Source organism: Copadichromis virginalis, linkage group LG3 (genome assembly GCF_057382275.1).
Source record: "Copadichromis virginalis isolate Kocher_CV1m ecotype Utaka linkage group LG3, C_Virginalis_male_GT1.1, whole genome shotgun sequence".
NCBI classification, from domain to species: domain Eukaryota; kingdom Metazoa; phylum Chordata; class Actinopteri; order Cichliformes; family Cichlidae; genus Copadichromis; species Copadichromis virginalis.
Genome location: NC_140620.1, coordinates 58862674 through 58877735, shown reverse-complemented (window position 1 = coordinate 58877735; position 15062 = coordinate 58862674). Strand labels below are relative to the sequence as shown.

At 59.7% G+C, this 15062-nt stretch overlaps 4 non-coding genes and 1 pseudogene across 4 annotated transcripts; all 5 read right to left on the bottom strand.

The window, feature by feature from the left end:
• Nucleotides 1-3039: 3039 nt before the first annotated feature.
• On the bottom strand, nt 3040-3158 carry LOC146716071 (5S ribosomal RNA). Its single transcript, XR_014919660.1, has one exon. It is a non-coding gene; the product is annotated as a 5S ribosomal RNA (ribosomal RNA).
• Nucleotides 3159-6949: 3791 nt separating this feature from the next.
• On the bottom strand, nt 6950-7068 carry LOC146716070 (5S ribosomal RNA). Its single transcript, XR_014919659.1, has one exon. It is a non-coding gene; the product is annotated as a 5S ribosomal RNA (ribosomal RNA).
• A 3791-nt stretch (nt 7069-10859) lies between these two features.
• LOC146716069 (5S ribosomal RNA) lies at nt 10860-10978 on the bottom strand (annotated as a pseudogene).
• A 1493-nt stretch (nt 10979-12471) lies between these two features.
• On the bottom strand, nt 12472-12590 carry LOC146716068 (5S ribosomal RNA). Its single transcript, XR_014919545.1, has one exon. It is a non-coding gene; the product is annotated as a 5S ribosomal RNA (ribosomal RNA).
• A 1254-nt stretch (nt 12591-13844) lies between these two features.
• LOC146716067 (5S ribosomal RNA) lies at nt 13845-13963 on the bottom strand. Its single transcript, XR_014919896.1, has one exon. It is a non-coding gene; the product is annotated as a 5S ribosomal RNA (ribosomal RNA).
• Nucleotides 13964-15062: the final 1099 nt, after the last annotated feature.

The following is a 15062-nucleotide window of genomic DNA, read 5'->3' as shown; positions in this document are numbered from 1 at the left end:
GTGTAGGTGGCCTCAGCCAGCAGCCAAAGGCCCTGGTGTGGTGTAAGTGGCCTCAATAGCAACTAAGGCCCTGGTGTGGTGTAAGTGGCTTCAGCCAGCAGCCACAGGCCCTGGTGTGGTGTAAGTGGCCTCAGCCAGCAGCCACAGGCCCTGGTGTGGTGTAGGTGGCCTCAGCCAGCAGCCACAGGCCCTGGTGTGGTGTAAGTGGCCTCAATAGCAACTAAGGCCCTGGTGTGGCGTAAGTGGCTTCAGCCAGCAGCCACAGGCTCTGGTGTGGTGTAACTGGCCTTAGCCAGCAGCCACAGGCCCTGATGTGGTGTAAGTGGCCCCAGCCGGTCACTCAGGCCCTGGTGTGGTGTAGGTGGCATCAGCCAGCAGCCACAGGCCCTGGTGTGGTGTAAGTCGCCTCAGCCAGAAGCCACAGGCACTGGTGTGGTGTAAGTGGCCTCAGCCAGCAGCAAAAGGGCCCTGGTGTGGTGTAAGTCGCCTCAGCCAGCAGCCACAGGCCCTGGTGTGGTGTAGGTGGCCTCAGCCAGCAGCCACAGGCCCTGGTGTGGTGTAAGTGGCCTCAGCCAGCAGCCACAGGCCCTGGTGTGGTGTAAGTGGCCTCAGCCAGCAGCCACAGGCCCTGGTGTGGTGTAAGTGGCCTCAGCCAGTGCCACAGGCCCTGGTGTGGTGTAAGTGGCCTGAGCAAGAGCCACAGACCCTGGTGTGGTATAATTGGCCTCAGCCAGCAGCCACAGGCCCTGGTGTGGTGTAAGTCGCCTCAGACAGAAGCCACAGGCACTGGTGTGGTGTAAGTGGCCTCAGCCAGCAGCAAAAGGGCCCTGGTGTGGTATAAGTCGCCTCAGCCAGCAGCCACAGGCCCTGGTGTGGTGTAGGTGGCCTCAGCCACCAGCCACAGGCCCTGGTGTGGTGTAAGTAGCCTCAGCCAGCAGCCACAGGCCCTGGTGTGGTGTAAGTGGCCTCAGCCAGCAGCCACAGGCCCTGGTGTGGTGTAAGTGGCCTCAGCCAGCAGCCACAGGCCCTGGTGTGGTGTAAGTCGCCTCAGCCAGAAGCCACAGGCACTGGTGTGGTCTAAGTGGCCTCAGCCAGCAGCCACAGGCCCTGGTGTGGTGTAGGTGGCCTCAGCCAGCAGCCACAGGCCCTGGTGTGGTGTAGGTGGCCTCAGCCAGCAGCCACAGGCCCTGGTGTGGTGTAAGTGGCCTCAGCCAGCAGCCACAGGCCCTGGTGTGGTGTAAGTGGCCTGAGCAAGAGCCACAGGCCCTGGTGTGGTGTAAGTGGCCTCAGCCAGCAGCCACAGGCCCTGGTGTGGTGTAAGTGGCCTGAGCAAGTGCCACAGGCCCTGGTGTGGTGTAAGTGGCCTGAGCAAGTGCCACAGGCCCTGGTGTGGTGTAAGTGGCCTCAATAGCAAATAAGGCCCTGGTGTGGTGTAAGTGGCCTGAGCAAGAACCACAGGGCCTGGTTTGGTGAAGATGGCCTCGGCCAGAAGCGCAGGGCCTGGTGTGATGTGAGTGGCCTGAGCAAGAGCCACAGGCCCTGGTGTTTTGTAAGTGGCCTCAGCCAGCAGCCACAGGCCCTGGTGTGGTGTAAGTGGCCTCAGCCAGAAGCCACAGGCACTGGTGTGGTGTAAGTGGCCTCAGCCAGCAGCAAAAGGGCCCTGGTGTGGTGTAGGTGGCCTCAGCCAGCAGCCACAGGCCCTGGTGTGGTGTAAGTGGCCTCAATAGCAACTAAGGCCCTGGTGTGGTGTAAGTGGCTTCAGCCAGCAGCCACAGGCCCTGGTGTGGTGTAAGTGGCCTCAGCCAGCAGCCACAGGCCCTGGTGTGGTGTAGGTGGCCTCAGCCAGCAGCCACAGGCCCTGGTGTGGTGTAAGTGGCCTCAATAGCAACTAAGGCCCTGGTGTGGTGTAAGTGGCTTCAGCCAGCAGCCACAGGCTCTGGTGTGGTGTAACTGGCCTCAGCCAGCAGCCACAGGCCCTGATGTGGTGTAAGTGGCCCCAGCCGGTCACTCAGGCCCTGGTGTGGTGTAGGTGGCATCAGCCAGCAGCCACAGGCCCTGGTGTGGTGTAAGTCGCCTCAGCCAGAAGCCACAGGCACTGGTGTGGTGTAAGTGGCCTCAGCCAGCAGCAAAAGGGCCCTGGTGTGGTGTAAGTGGCCTCAGCCAGCAGCCACAGGCCCTGGTGTGGTGTAGGTGGCCTCAGCCAGCAGCCACAGGCCCTGGTGTGGTGTAAGTGGCCTCAGCCAGCAGCCACAGGCCCTGGTGTGGTGTAAGTGGCCTCAGCCAGCAGCCACAGGCCCTGGTGTGATGTAAGTGGCCTCAGCCAGTGCCACAGGCCCTGGTGTGGTGTAAGTGGCCTGAGCAAGAGCCACAGACCCTGGTGTGGTATAATTGGCCTCAGCCAGCAGCCACAGGCCCTGGTGTGGTGTAAGTGGCCTCAGCCAGTGCCACAGGCCCTGGTGTGGTGTAAGTGGCCTGAGCAAGAGCCACAGGCCCTGGTGTGGTGTAAGTGGCCTGAGCAAGAGCCACAGACCCTGGTGTGGTGTAATTGGCCTCAATAGCAACTAATGCCCTGGTGTGGTGTAGGTGGCCTCAGCCAGCAGCCACAGGCCCTGGTGTGGTGTAAGTGGCCTGAGCAAGAGCCACAGGCCCTGGTGTGGTGTAAGTGGCCTGAGCAAGAGCCACAGACCCTGGTGTGGTGTAATTGGCCTCAATAGCAACTAATGCCCTGGTGTGGTGTAGGTGGCCTCAGCCAGCAGCCACAGGCCCTGGTGTGGTGAAAGTGGCCTCAGCCAGAGCCACAGGCCCTGGTGTGGTGAAAGTGGCCTCAGCCAGAGCCACAGGCCCTGATGTGGTGTAAGTGGCCCCAGCCGGTCACTCAGGCCCTTGTGTGGTGTAGGTTGCATCAGCTAGCAGCACAAGACATTGGAAAAGAGCCAAAAGCAGTGTCGTTAATGTGCCCTCATTAATGGGCAGCTGCTTTTGGTCTTTTAATACACCCCTTCTCTGGATCAAAAGCGGTTCAATGACATGAAAATCAAAGGCTTACAGCACCAGGTATTCCCAGGCAGTCTCCCATCCAAGTACTAACCAAGCCCAGCCCTGCTTAGCTTCCGAGATCAGACGAGGTCGGGCGTGCTCAGGGTGGTATGGCCGTAAGCTGTTGGCTCCAGCACAATGTCTCAATTTATGGATTCAAGTGATTAGGTGGCAAGTACCTGAAGTTACGAAGACAATGCTATAACCATACCTGCATGTTTGCATAATACCCTAACCCAAAGGCTCAGTTTGGCATTTATCCAACAGCACAGGCCCTGGATTGTTGAAGATGGCCTCAGGAACCAGCACAGGGCCTGGTGTGTTGTACATGGCCACAGCAAGGAGCACAGGGCCTGGTTTGGTGAAGATGGCCTCGGCCAGAAGCGCAGGGCCTGGTGTGATGTGAGTGGCCTGAGCAAGAGCCACAGGCCTTGGTGTGGTGTAAGTGGCCTCAGCCAGCAGCCACAGGCCCTGGTGTGGTGTAAGTCGCCTCAGCCAGAAGCCACAGGCACTGGTGTGGTGTAAGTGGCCTCAGCCAGCAGCCACAGGCCCTGGTGTGGTGTAGGTGGCCTCAGCCAGCAGCCACAGGCCCTTGTGTGGTGTAATTGGCCTCAATAGCAACTAAGGCCCTGGTGTGGTGTAGGTGGCCTAAGCCATCAGCCACAGGCCCTGGTGTGGTGTAAGTGGCCTCAGCCAGTGCCACAGGCCCTGGTGTGGTGTAAGTGGCCTGAGCAAGAGCCACAGACCCTGGTGTGGTGTAATTGGCCTCAATAGCAACTAAGGCCCTGGTGTGGTGTAGGTGGCCTCAGCCAGCAGCCACAGGCCCTGGTGTGGTGTAAGTGGCCTCAATAGCAACTAAGGCCCTGGTGTGGTGTAAGTGGCTTCAGCCAGCAGCCACAGGCTCTGGTGTGGTGTAACTGGCCTCAGCCAGCAGCCACAGGCCCTGATGTGGTGTAAGTGGCCCCAGCCGGTCACTCAGGCCCTGGTGTGGTGTAGGTGGCATCAGCCAGCAGCCACAGGCCCTGGTGTGGTGTAAGTCGCCTCAGCCAGAAGCCACAGGCACTGGTGTGGTGTAAGTGGCCTCAGCCAGCAGCAAAAGGGCCCTGGTGTGGTGTAAGTCGCCTCAGCCAGCAGCCACAGGCCCTGGTGTGGTGTAGGTGGCCTCAGCCAGCAGCCACAGGCCCTGGTGTGGTGTAAGTGGCCTCAGCCAGAAGCCACAGGCACTGGTGTGGTGTAAGTGGCCTCAGCCAGCAGCAAAAGGGCCCTGGTGTGGTGTAGGTGGCCTCAGCCAGCAGCCACAGGCCCTGGTGTGGTGTAAGTGGCCTCAATAGCAACTAAGGCCCTGGTGTGGTGTAAGTGGCTTCAGCCAGCAGCCACAGGCCCTGGTGTGGTGTAAGTGGCCTCAGCCAGCAGCCACAGGCCCTGGTGTGGTGTAGGTGGCCTCAGCCAGCAGCCACAGGCCCTGGTGTGGTGTAAGTGGCCTCAATAGCAACTAAGGCCCTGGTGTGGTGTAAGTGGCTTCAGCCAGCAGCCACAGGCTCTGGTGTGGTGTAACTGGCCTCAGCCAGCAGCCACAGGCCCTGATGTGGTGTAAGTGGCCCCAGCCGGTCACTCAGGCCCTGGTGTGGTGTAGGTGGCATCAGCCAGCAGCCACAGGCCCTGGTGTGGTGTAAGTCGCCTCACCAGAAGCCACAGGCACTGGTGTGGTGTAAGTGGCCTCAGCCAGCAGCAAAAGGGCCCTGGTGTGGTGTAAGTCGCCTCAGCCAGCAGCCACAGGCCCTGGTGTGGTGTAGGTGGCCTCAGCCAGCAGCCACAGGCCCTGGTGTGGTGTAGGTGGCCTCAGCCAGCAGCCACAGGCCCTGGTGTGGTGTAAGTGGCCTCAGCCAGCAGCCACAGGCCCTGGTGTGGTGTAAGTGGCCTGAGCAAGAGCCACAGGCCCTGGTGTGGTGTAAGTGGCCTCAGCCAGCAGCCACAGGCCCTGGTGTGGTGTAAGTGGCCTGAGCAAGTGCCACAGGCCCTGGTGTGGTGTAAGTGGCCTGAGCAAGTGCCACAGGCCCTGGTGTGGTGTAAGTGGCCTCAATAGCAAATAAGGCCCTGGTGTGGTGTAAGTGGCCTGAGCAAGAACCACAGGGCCTGGTTTGGTGAAGATGGCCTCGGCCAGAAGCGCAGGGCCTGGTGTGATGTGAGTGGCCTGAGCAAGAGCCACAGGCCCTGGTGTGGTGTAAGTGGCCTCAGCCAGCAGCCACAGGCCCTGGTGTGGTGTAAGTGGCCTCAGCCAGAAGCCACAGGCACTGGTGTGGTGTAAGTGGCCTCAGCCAGCAGCAAAAGGGCCCTGGTGTGGTGTAGGTGGCCTCAGCCAGCAGCCACAGGCCCTGGTGTGGTGTAAGTGGCCTCAATAGCAACTAAGGCCCTGGTGTGGTGTAAGTGGCTTCAGCCAGCAGCCACAGGCCCTGGTGTGGTGTAAGTGGCCTCAGCCAGCAGCCACAGGCCCTGGTGTGGTGTAGGTGGCCTCAGCCAGCAGCCACAGGCCCTGGTGTGGTGTAAGTGGCCTCAATAGCAACTAAGGCCCTGGTGTGGTGTAAGTGGCTTCAGCCAGCAGCCACAGGCTCTGGTGTGGTGTAACTGGCCTCAGCCAGCAGCCACAGGCCCTGATGTGGTGTAAGTGGCCCCAGCCGGTCACTCAGGCCCTGGTGTGGTGTAGGTGGCATCAGCCAGCAGCCACAGGCCCTGGTGTGGTGTAAGTCGCCTCAGCCAGAAGCCACAGGCACTGGTGTGGTGTAAGTGGCCTCAGCCAGCAGCAAAAGGGCCCTGGTGTGGTGTAAGTCGCCTCAGCCAGCAGCCACAGGCCCTGGTGTGGTGTAGGTGGCCTCAGCCAGCAGCCACAGGCCCTGGTGTGGTGTAAGTGGCCTCAGCCAGCAGCCACAGGCCCTGGTGTGGTGTAAGTGGCCTCAGCCAGCAGCCACAGGCCCTGGTGTGGTGTAAGTGGCCTCAGCCAGTGCCACAGGCCCTGGTATGGTGTAAGTGGCCTGAGCAAGAGCCACAGACCCTGGTGTGGTATAATTGGCCTCAGCCAGCAGCCACAGGCCCTGGTGTGGTGTAAGTCGCCTCAGACAGAAGCCACAGGCACTGGTGTGGTGTAAGTGGCCTCAGCCAGCAGCAAAAGGGCCCTGGTGTGGTATAAGTCGCCTCAGCCAGCAGCCACAGGCCCTGGTGTGGTGTAGGTGGCCTCAGCCACCAGCCACAGGCCCTGGTGTGGTGTAAGTAGCCTCAGCCAGCAGCCACAGGCCCTGGTGTGGTGTAAGTGGCCTCAGCCAGCAGCCACAGGCCCTGGTGTGGTGTAAGTGGCCTCAGCCAGTGCCACAGGCCCTGGTGTGGTGTAAGTGGCCTGAGCAAGAGCCACAGGCCCTGGTGTGGTGTAAGTGGCCTGAGCAAGAGCCACAGACCCTGGTGTGGTGTAATTGGCCTCAATAGCAACTAATGCCCTGGTGTGGTGTAGGTGGCCTCAGCCAGCAGCCACAGGCCCTGGTGTGGTGTAAGTGGCCTGAGCAAGAGCCACAGGCCCTGGTGTGGTGTAAGTGGCCTGAGCAAGAGCCACAGACCCTGGTGTGGTGTAATTGGCCTCAATAGCAACTAATGCCCTGGTGTGGTGTAGGTGGCCTCAGCCAGCAGCCACAGGCCCTGGTGTGGTGAAAGTGGCCTCAGCCAGAGCCACAGGCCCTGATGTGGTGTAAGTGGCCCCAGCCGGTCACTCAGGCCCTTGTGTGGTGTAGGTTGCATCAGCTAGCAGCACAAGACATTGGAAAAGAGCCAAAAGCAGTGTCGTTAATGTGCCCTCATTAATGGGCAGCTGCTTTTGGTCTTTTAATACACCCCTTCTCTGGATCAAAAGCGGTTCAATGACATGAAAATCAAAGGCTTACAGCACCAGGTATTCCCAGGCAGTCTCCCATCCAAGTACTAACCAAGCCCAGCCCTGCTTAGCTTCCGAGATCAGACGAGGTCGGGCGTGCTCAGGGTGGTATGGCCGTAAGCTGTTGGCTCCAGCACAATGTCTCAATTTATGGATTCAAGTGATTAGGTGGCAAGTACCTGAAGTTACGAAGACAATGCTATAACCATACCTGCATGTTTGCATAATACCCTAACCCAAAGGCTCAGTTTGGCATTTATCCAACAGCACAGGCCCTGGATTGTTGAAGATGGCCTCAGGAACCAGCACAGGGCCTGGTGTGTTGTACATGGCCACAGCAAGGAGCACAGGGCCTGGTTTGGTGAAGATGGCCTCGGCCAGAAGCGCAGGGCCTGGTGTGATGTGAGTGGCCTGAGCAAGAGCCACAGGCCTTGGTGTGGTGTAAGTGGCCTCAGCCAGCAGCCACAGGCCCTGGTGTGGTGTAAGTCGCCTCAGCCAGAAGCCACAGGCACTGGTGTGGTGTAAGTGGCCTCAGCCAGCAGCCACAGGCCCTGGTGTGGTGTAGGTGGCCTCAGCCAGCAGCCACAGGCCCTTGTGTGGTGTAATTGGCCTCAATAGCAACTAAGGCCCTGGTGTGGTGTAGGTGGCCTAAACCATCAGCCACAGGCCCTGGTGTGGTGTAAGTGGCCTCAGCCAGTGCCACAGGCCCTGGTGTGGTGTAAGTGGCCTGAGCAAGAGCCACAGACCCTGGTGTGGTGTAATTGGCCTCAATAGCAACTAAGGCCCTGGTGTGGTGTAGGTGGCCTCAGCCAGCAGCCACAGGCCCTGGTGTGGTGTAAGTGGCCTCAATAGCAACTAAGGCCCTGGTGTGGTGTAAGTGGCTTCAGCCAGCAGCCACAGGCTCTGGTGTGGTGTAACTGGCCTCAGCCAGCAGCCACAGGCCCTGATGTGGTGTAAGTGGCCCCAGCCGGTCACTCAGGCCCTGGTGTGGTGTAGGTGGCATCAGCCAGCAGCCACAGGCCCTGGTGTGGTGTAAGTCGCCTCAGCCAGAAGCCACAGGCACTGGTGTGGTGTAAGTGGCCTCAGCCAGCAGCAAAAGGGCCCTGGTGTGGTGTAAGTCGCCTCAGCCAGCAGCCACAGGCCCTGGTGTGGTGTAGGTGGCCTCAGCCAGCAGCCACAGGCCCTGGTGTGGTGTAAGTGGCCTCAGCCAGAAGCCACAGGCACTGGTGTGGTGTAAGTGGCCTCAGCCAGCAGCAAAAGGGCCCTGGTGTGGTGTAGGTGGCCTCAGCCAGCAGCCACAGGCCCTGGTGTGGTGTAAGTGGCCTCAATAGCAACTAAGGCCCTGGTGTGGTGTAAGTGGCTTCAGCCAGCAGCCACAGGCCCTGGTGTGGTGTAAGTGGCCTCAGCCAGCAGCCACAGGCCCTGGTGTGGTGTAGGTGGCCTCAGCCAGCAGCCACAGGCCCTGGTGTGGTGTAAGTGGCCTCAATAGCAACTAAGGCCCTGGTGTGGTGTAAGTGGCTTCAGCCAGCAGCCACAGGCTCTGGTGTGGTGTAACTGGCCTCAGCCAGCAGCCACAGGCCCTGATGTGGTGTAGGTGGCCCCAGCCGGTCACTCAGGCCCTGGTGTGGTGTAGGTGGCATCAGCCAGCAGCCACAGGCCCTGGTGTGGTGTAAGTCGCCTCACCAGAAGCCACAGGCACTGGTGTGGTGTAAGTGGCCTCAGCCAGCAGCAAAAGGGCCCTGGTGTGGTGTAAGTCGCCTCAGCCAGCAGCCACAGGCCCTGGTGTGGTGTAGGTGGCCTCAGCCAGCAGCCACAGGCCCTGGTGTGGTGTAGGTGGCCTCAGCCAGCAGCCACAGGCCCTGGTGTGGTGTAAGTGGCCTCAGCCAGCAGCCACAGGCCCTGGTGTGGTGTAAGTGGCCTGAGCAAGAGCCACAGGCCCTGGTGTGGTGTAAGTGGCCTCAGCCAGCAGCCACAGGCCCTGGTGTGGTGTAAGTGGCCTGAGCAAGTGCCACAGGCCCTGGTGTGGTGTAAGTGGCCTGAGCAAGTGCCACAGGCCCTGGTGTGGTGTAAGTGGCCTCAATAGCAAATAAGGCCCTGGTGTGGTGTAAGTGGCCTGAGCAAGAACCACAGGGCCTGGTTTGGTGAAGATGGCCTCGGCCAGAAGCGCAGGGCCTGGTGTGATGTGAGTGGCCTGAGCAAGAGCCACAGGCCCTGGTGTGGTGTAAGTGGCCTCAGCCAGCAGCCACAGGCCCTGGTGTGGTGTAAGTGGCCTCAGCCAGAAGCCACAGGCACTGGTGTGGTGTAAGTGGCCTCAGCCAGCAGCAAAAGGGCCCTGGTGTGGTGTAGGTGGCCTCAGCCAGCAGCCACAGGCCCTGGTGTGGTGTAAGTGGCCTCAATAGCAACTAAGGCCCTGGTGTGGTGTAAGTGGCTTCAGCCAGCAGCCACAGGCCCTGGTGTGGTGTAAGTGGCCTCAGCCAGCAGCCACAGGCCCTGGTGTGGTGTAGGTGGCCTCAGCCAGCAGCCACAGGCCCTGGTGTGGTGTAAGTGGCCTCAATAGCAACTAAGGCCCTGGTGTGGTGTAAGTGGCTTCAGCCAGCAGCCACAGGCTCTGGTGTGGTGTAACTGGCCTCAGCCAGCAGCCACAGGCCCTGATGTGGTGTAAGTGGCCCCAGCCGGTCACTCAGGCCCTGGTGTGGTGTAGGTGGCATCAGCCAGCAGCCACAGGCCCTGGTGTGGTGTAAGTCGCCTCAGCCAGAAGCCACAGGCACTGGTGTGGTGTAAGTGGCCTCAGCCAGCAGCAAAAGGGCCCTGGTGTGGTGCAAGTCGCCTCAGCCAGCAGCCACAGGCCCTGGTGTGGTGTAGGTGGCCTCAGCCAGCAGCCACAGGCCCTGGTGTGGTGTAAGTGGCCTCAGCCAGCAGCCACAGGCCCTGGTGTGGTGTAAGTGGCCTCAGCCAGCAGCCACAGGCCCTGGTGTGGTGTAAGTGGCCTCAGCCAGTGCCACAGGCCCTGGTATGGTGTAAGTGGCCTGAGCAAGAGCCACAGACCCTGGTGTGGTATAATTGGCCTCAGCCAGCAGCCACAGGCCCTGGTGTGGTGTAAGTCGCCTCAGACAGAAGCCACAGGCACTGGTGTGGTGTAAGTGGCCTCAGCCAGCAGCAAAAGGGCCCTGGTGTGGTATAAGTCGCCTCAGCCAGCAGCCACAGGCCCTGGTGTGGTGTAGGTGGCCTCAGCCACCAGCCACAGGCCCTGGTGTGGTGTAAGTAGCCTCAGCCAGCAGCCACAGGCCCTGGTGTGGTGTAAGTGGCCTCAGCCAGCAGCCACAGGCCCTGGTGTGGTGTAAGTGGCCTCAGCCAGTGCCACAGGCCCTGGTGTGGTGTAAGTGGCCTGAGCAAGAGCCACAGGCCCTGGTGTGGTGTAAGTGGCCTGAGCAAGAGCCACAGACCCTGGTGTGGTGTAATTGGCCTCAATAGCAACTAATGCCCTGGTGTGGTGTAGGTGGCCTCAGCCAGCAGCCACAGGCCCTGGTGTGGTGTAAGTGGCCTGAGCAAGAGCCACAGGCCCTGGTGTGGTGTAAGTGGCCTGAGCAAGAGCCACAGACCCTGGTGTGGTGTAATTGGCCTCAATAGCAACTAATGCCCTGGTGTGGTGTAGGTGGCCTCAGCCAGCAGCCACAGGCCCTGGTGTGGTGAAAGTGGCCTCAGCCAGAGCCACAGGCCCTGATGTGGTGTAAGTGGCCCCAGCCGGTCACTCAGGCCCTTGTGTGGTGTAGGTTGCATCAGCTAGCAGCACAAGACATTGGAAAAGAGCCAAAAGCAGTGTCGTTAATGTGCCCTCATTAATGGGTAGCTGCTTTTGGTCTTTTAATACACCCCTTCTCTGGATCAAAAGCGGTTCAATGACATGAAAATCAAAGGGTTACAGCACCAGGTATTCCCAGGCAGTCTCCCATCCAAGTACTAACCAAGCCCAGCCATGCTTAGCTTCCGAGATCAGACGAGGTCGGGCGTGCTCAGGGTGGTATGGCCGTAAGCTGCTGGCTCCAGCACAATGTCTCAATTTATGGATTCAAGTGATTAGGTGGCAAGTACCTGAAGTTACGAAGACAATGCTATAACCATACCTGCATGTTTGCATAATACCCTAACCCAAAGGCTCAGTTTGGCATTTATCCAACAGCACAGGCCCTGGATTGTTGAAGATGGCCTCAGGAACCAGCACAGGGCCTGGTGTGTTGTACATGGCCACAGCAAGGAGCACAGGGCCTGGTTTGGTGAAGATGGCCTCGGCCAGAAGCGCAGGGCCTGGTGTGATGTGAGTGGCCTGAGCAAGAGCCACAGGCCTTGGTGTGGTGTAAGTGGCCTCAGCCAGCAGCCACAGGCCCTGGTGTGGTGTAAGTCGCCTCAGCCAGAAGCCACAGGCACTGGTGTGGTGTAAGTGGCCTCAGCCAGCAGCCACAGGCCCTGGTGTGGTGTAGGTGGCCTCAGCCAGCAGCCACAGGCCCTGGTGTGGTGTAGGTGGCCTCAGCCAGCAGCCACAGGCCCTGGTGTGGTGTAAGTGGCCTCAGCCAGCAGCCACAGGCCCTGGTGTGGTGTAAGTGGCCTGAGCAAGAGCCACAGGCCCTGGTGTGGTGTAAGTGGCCTGAGCAAGAGCCACAGACCCTGGTGTGGTGTAATTGGCCTCAATAGCAACTAATGCCCTGGTGTGGTGTAGGTGGCCTCAGCCAGCAGCCACAGGCCCTGGTGTGGTGTAAGTGGCCTCAGCCAGCAGCCACAGGCCCTGGTGTGGTGTACGTCGCCTCAGCCAGAAGCCACAGGCACTGGTGTGGTGTAAGTGGCCTCAGCCAGCAGCAAAAGGGCCCTGGTGTGGTGTAAGTGGCCTCAGCCAGCAGCCACAGGCCCTGGTGTGGTGTAGGTGGCCTCAGCCAGCAGCCACAGGCCCTTGTGTGGTGTAATTGGCCTCAATAGCAACTAAGGCCCTGGTGTGGTGTAGGTGGCCTAAGCCAGCAGCCAAAGGCCCTGGTGTGGTGTAAGTGGCCTCAGCCAGTGCCACAGGCCCTGGTGTGGTGTAAGTGGCCTGAGCAAGAGCCACAGACCCTGGTGTGGTGTAATTGGCCTCAATAGCAACTAAGGCCCTGGTGTGGTGTAGGTGGCCTCAGCCAGCAGCCACAGGCCCTGGTGTGGTGTAAGTGGCCTCAATAGCAACTAAGGCCCTGGTGTGGTGTAAGTGGCTTCAGCCAGCAGCCACAGGCTCTGGTGTGGTGTAACTGGCCTCAGCCAGCAGCCACAGGCCCTGGTGTGGTGTAAGTGGCCTCAGCCAGAGCCACAGGCCCTGATGTGGTGTAAGTGGCCCCAGCCGGTCACTCAGGCCCTGGTGTGGTGTAGGTGGCATCAGCTAGCAGCACAAGACATTGGAAAACAGCCAAAAGCAGTGTCGTTAATGTGCCCTCATTAATGGGCAGCTGCTTTTGGTCTTTTAATACACCCCTTCTCTGGATCAAAAGCAGTTCAATGACATGAAAATCAAAGGCTTACAGCACCAGGTATTCCCAGGCAGTCTCCCATCCAAGTACTAACCAAGCCCAGCCCTGCTTAGCTTCCGAGATCAGACGAGGTCGGGTGTGCTCAGGGTGGTATGGCCGTAAGCTGCTGGGCCCAGCACAATGTCTCAATTTATGGATTCAAGTGATTAGGTGGCAAGTACCTGAAGTTACGAAGACAATCCTATAACCATACCTGCATGTTTGCATAATACCCTAACCCAAAGGCTCAGTTTGGCATTTATCCAACAGCACAGGCCCTGGATTGTTGAAGATGGCCTCAGGAAACAGCACAGGGCCTGGTGTGTTGTACATGGCCACAGCAAGCAGCACAGGGCCTGGTTTGGTGAAGATGGCCTCAGCCAGAAGCACAGGGCCTGGTGTGATATGAGTGGCCTGAGCAAGAGCCACAGGCCCTGGTGTGGTGTAAGTGGCCAGAGCAAGAGCCACAGGCCCTGGTGTGGTGTAAGTGGCCTGAGCAAGAGCCACAGGCCCTGGTGTGGTGTAGGTGGCCTCAGCCAGCAGCCACAGGCCCTGGTGTGGTGTAGGTGGCCTCAGCCAGCAGCCACAAGCCCTTGTGTGGTGTAAGTGGCCTCAGCCAGCAGCCACAGGCCCTGGTGTGGTGTAAGTGGCCTCAGCCAGTGCCACAGGCCCTGGTGTGGTGTAAGTGGCCTGAGCAAGAGCCACAGACCATGGTGTGGTGTAATTGGCCTCAATAGCAACTAACGCCCTGGTGTGGTGTAGGTGGCCTAAGCCAGCAGCCACAGGCCCTGGTGTGGTGTAAGTGGCCTCAGCCAGCAGCCACAGGCCCTGGTGTGGTGTAAGTCGCCTCAGCCAGAAGCCACAGGCACTGGTGTGGTGTAAGTGGCCTCAGCCAGCAGCAAAAGGGCCCTGGTGTGGTGTAAGTCGCCTCAGCCAGCAGCCACAGGCCCTGGTGTGGTGTAAGTGGCCTCAGCCAGCAGCCACCGGCCCTGGTTTGGTCTAAGTTGCCTCAGCCAGAAGCACAGGGCCTGGTGTGATATGAGTGGCCTGAGAAAGAGCCACAGGCCCTGGTGTGGTGTAAGTGGCCTGAGCAAGAGCCACAGGCCCTGGTGTGGTGTAAGTGGCCTGAGCAAGAGCCACAGGCCCTGGTGTGGTGTAATTGGCCTCAATAGCAACTAAGGCCCTGGTTTGGTGTATGTGGCCTCAGCCAGCAAATAAGGCCGTGGTGTGGTGTAGGTGGCATCAGCTAGCAGCACAAGACATTGGAAAACAGCCAAAAGCAATGTCGTTAATGTGCCCTCATTAATGGGCAGCTGCTTTTGGTCTTTTAATACACCCCTTCTCTGGATCAAAAGCGGTTCAATGACATGAAAATCAAAGGCTTACAGCACCAGGTATTCCCAGGCAGTCTCCCATCCAAGTACTAACCAAGCCCAGCCCTGCTTAGCTTCCGAGATCAGACGAGGTCGGGCATGCTCAGGGTGGTATGGCCGTAAGCTGCTGGCCCCAGCACAATGTCTAAATTTATGGATTCAAGTGATTAGGTGGCAAGTACCTGAAGTTACGAAGACAATCCTATAACCATACCTGCATGTTTGCATAATACCCTAACCCAAAGGCTCAGTTTGGCATTTATCCAACAGCACAGGCCCTGGATTGTTGAAGATGGCCTCAAGAACCAGCACAGGACCTGGTGTGTTTTACATGGCCACAGCAAGCAGCACAGGGCCTGGTTTGGTGAAGATGGCCTCAGCAAGCAGCCACAGGCCCTGGTTTGGTGTAAGTGGCCTCAGCCAGCAGCCACAGGCCCTGGTGTGGTGTAAGTGGCCTCAGCCAGCAGCCACAGGCCCTGGTGTGGTCTAAGTGGCCTCAGCCAGTGCCACAGGCCCTGGTGTGGTGTAAGTGGCCTGAGTAAGAGCCACAGGCCCTGGTGTGGTGTAAGTGGCCTCAGCCAGCAGCCACAGGCCCTGGTGTGGTGTAAGTGGCCTCAGCCAGCAGCCACAGGCCCTGGTGTGGTGTAAGTCGCCTCAGCCAGAAGCCACAGGCACTGGTGTGGTGTAAGTGGCCTCAGCCAGCAGCAAAAGGGCCCTGGTGTGGTGTAAGTGGCCTCAGCCAGCAGCCACAGGCCCTGGTGTGGTGTAGGTGGCCTCAGCCAGCAGCCACAGGCCCTGGTGTGGTGTAAGTGGCCTCAGCCAGCAGCCACAGGCCCTGGTGTGGTGTAAGTGGCCTCAGCCAGCAGCCACAGGCCCTGGTGTGGTGTAAGTGGCCTCAGCCAGTGCCACAGGCCCTGGTGTGGTGTAAGTGGCCTGAGCAAGAGCCACAGACCCTGGTGTGGTGTAATTGGCCTCAGCCAGCAGCCACAGGCCCTGGTGTGGTGTAAGTCGCCTCAGACAGAAGCCACAGGCACTGGTGTGGTGTAAGTGGCCTCAGCCAGCAGCAAAAGGGCCCTGGTGTGGTATAAGTCGCCTCAGCCAGCGCCACAGGCCCTGGTGTGGTGTAGGTGGCCTCAGCCAGTGCCACAGGCCCTGGTGTGGTGTAAGTGGCCTCAGCCAGCAGCCACAGGCCCTGGTGTGGTGTAAGTGGCCTGAGCAAGTGCC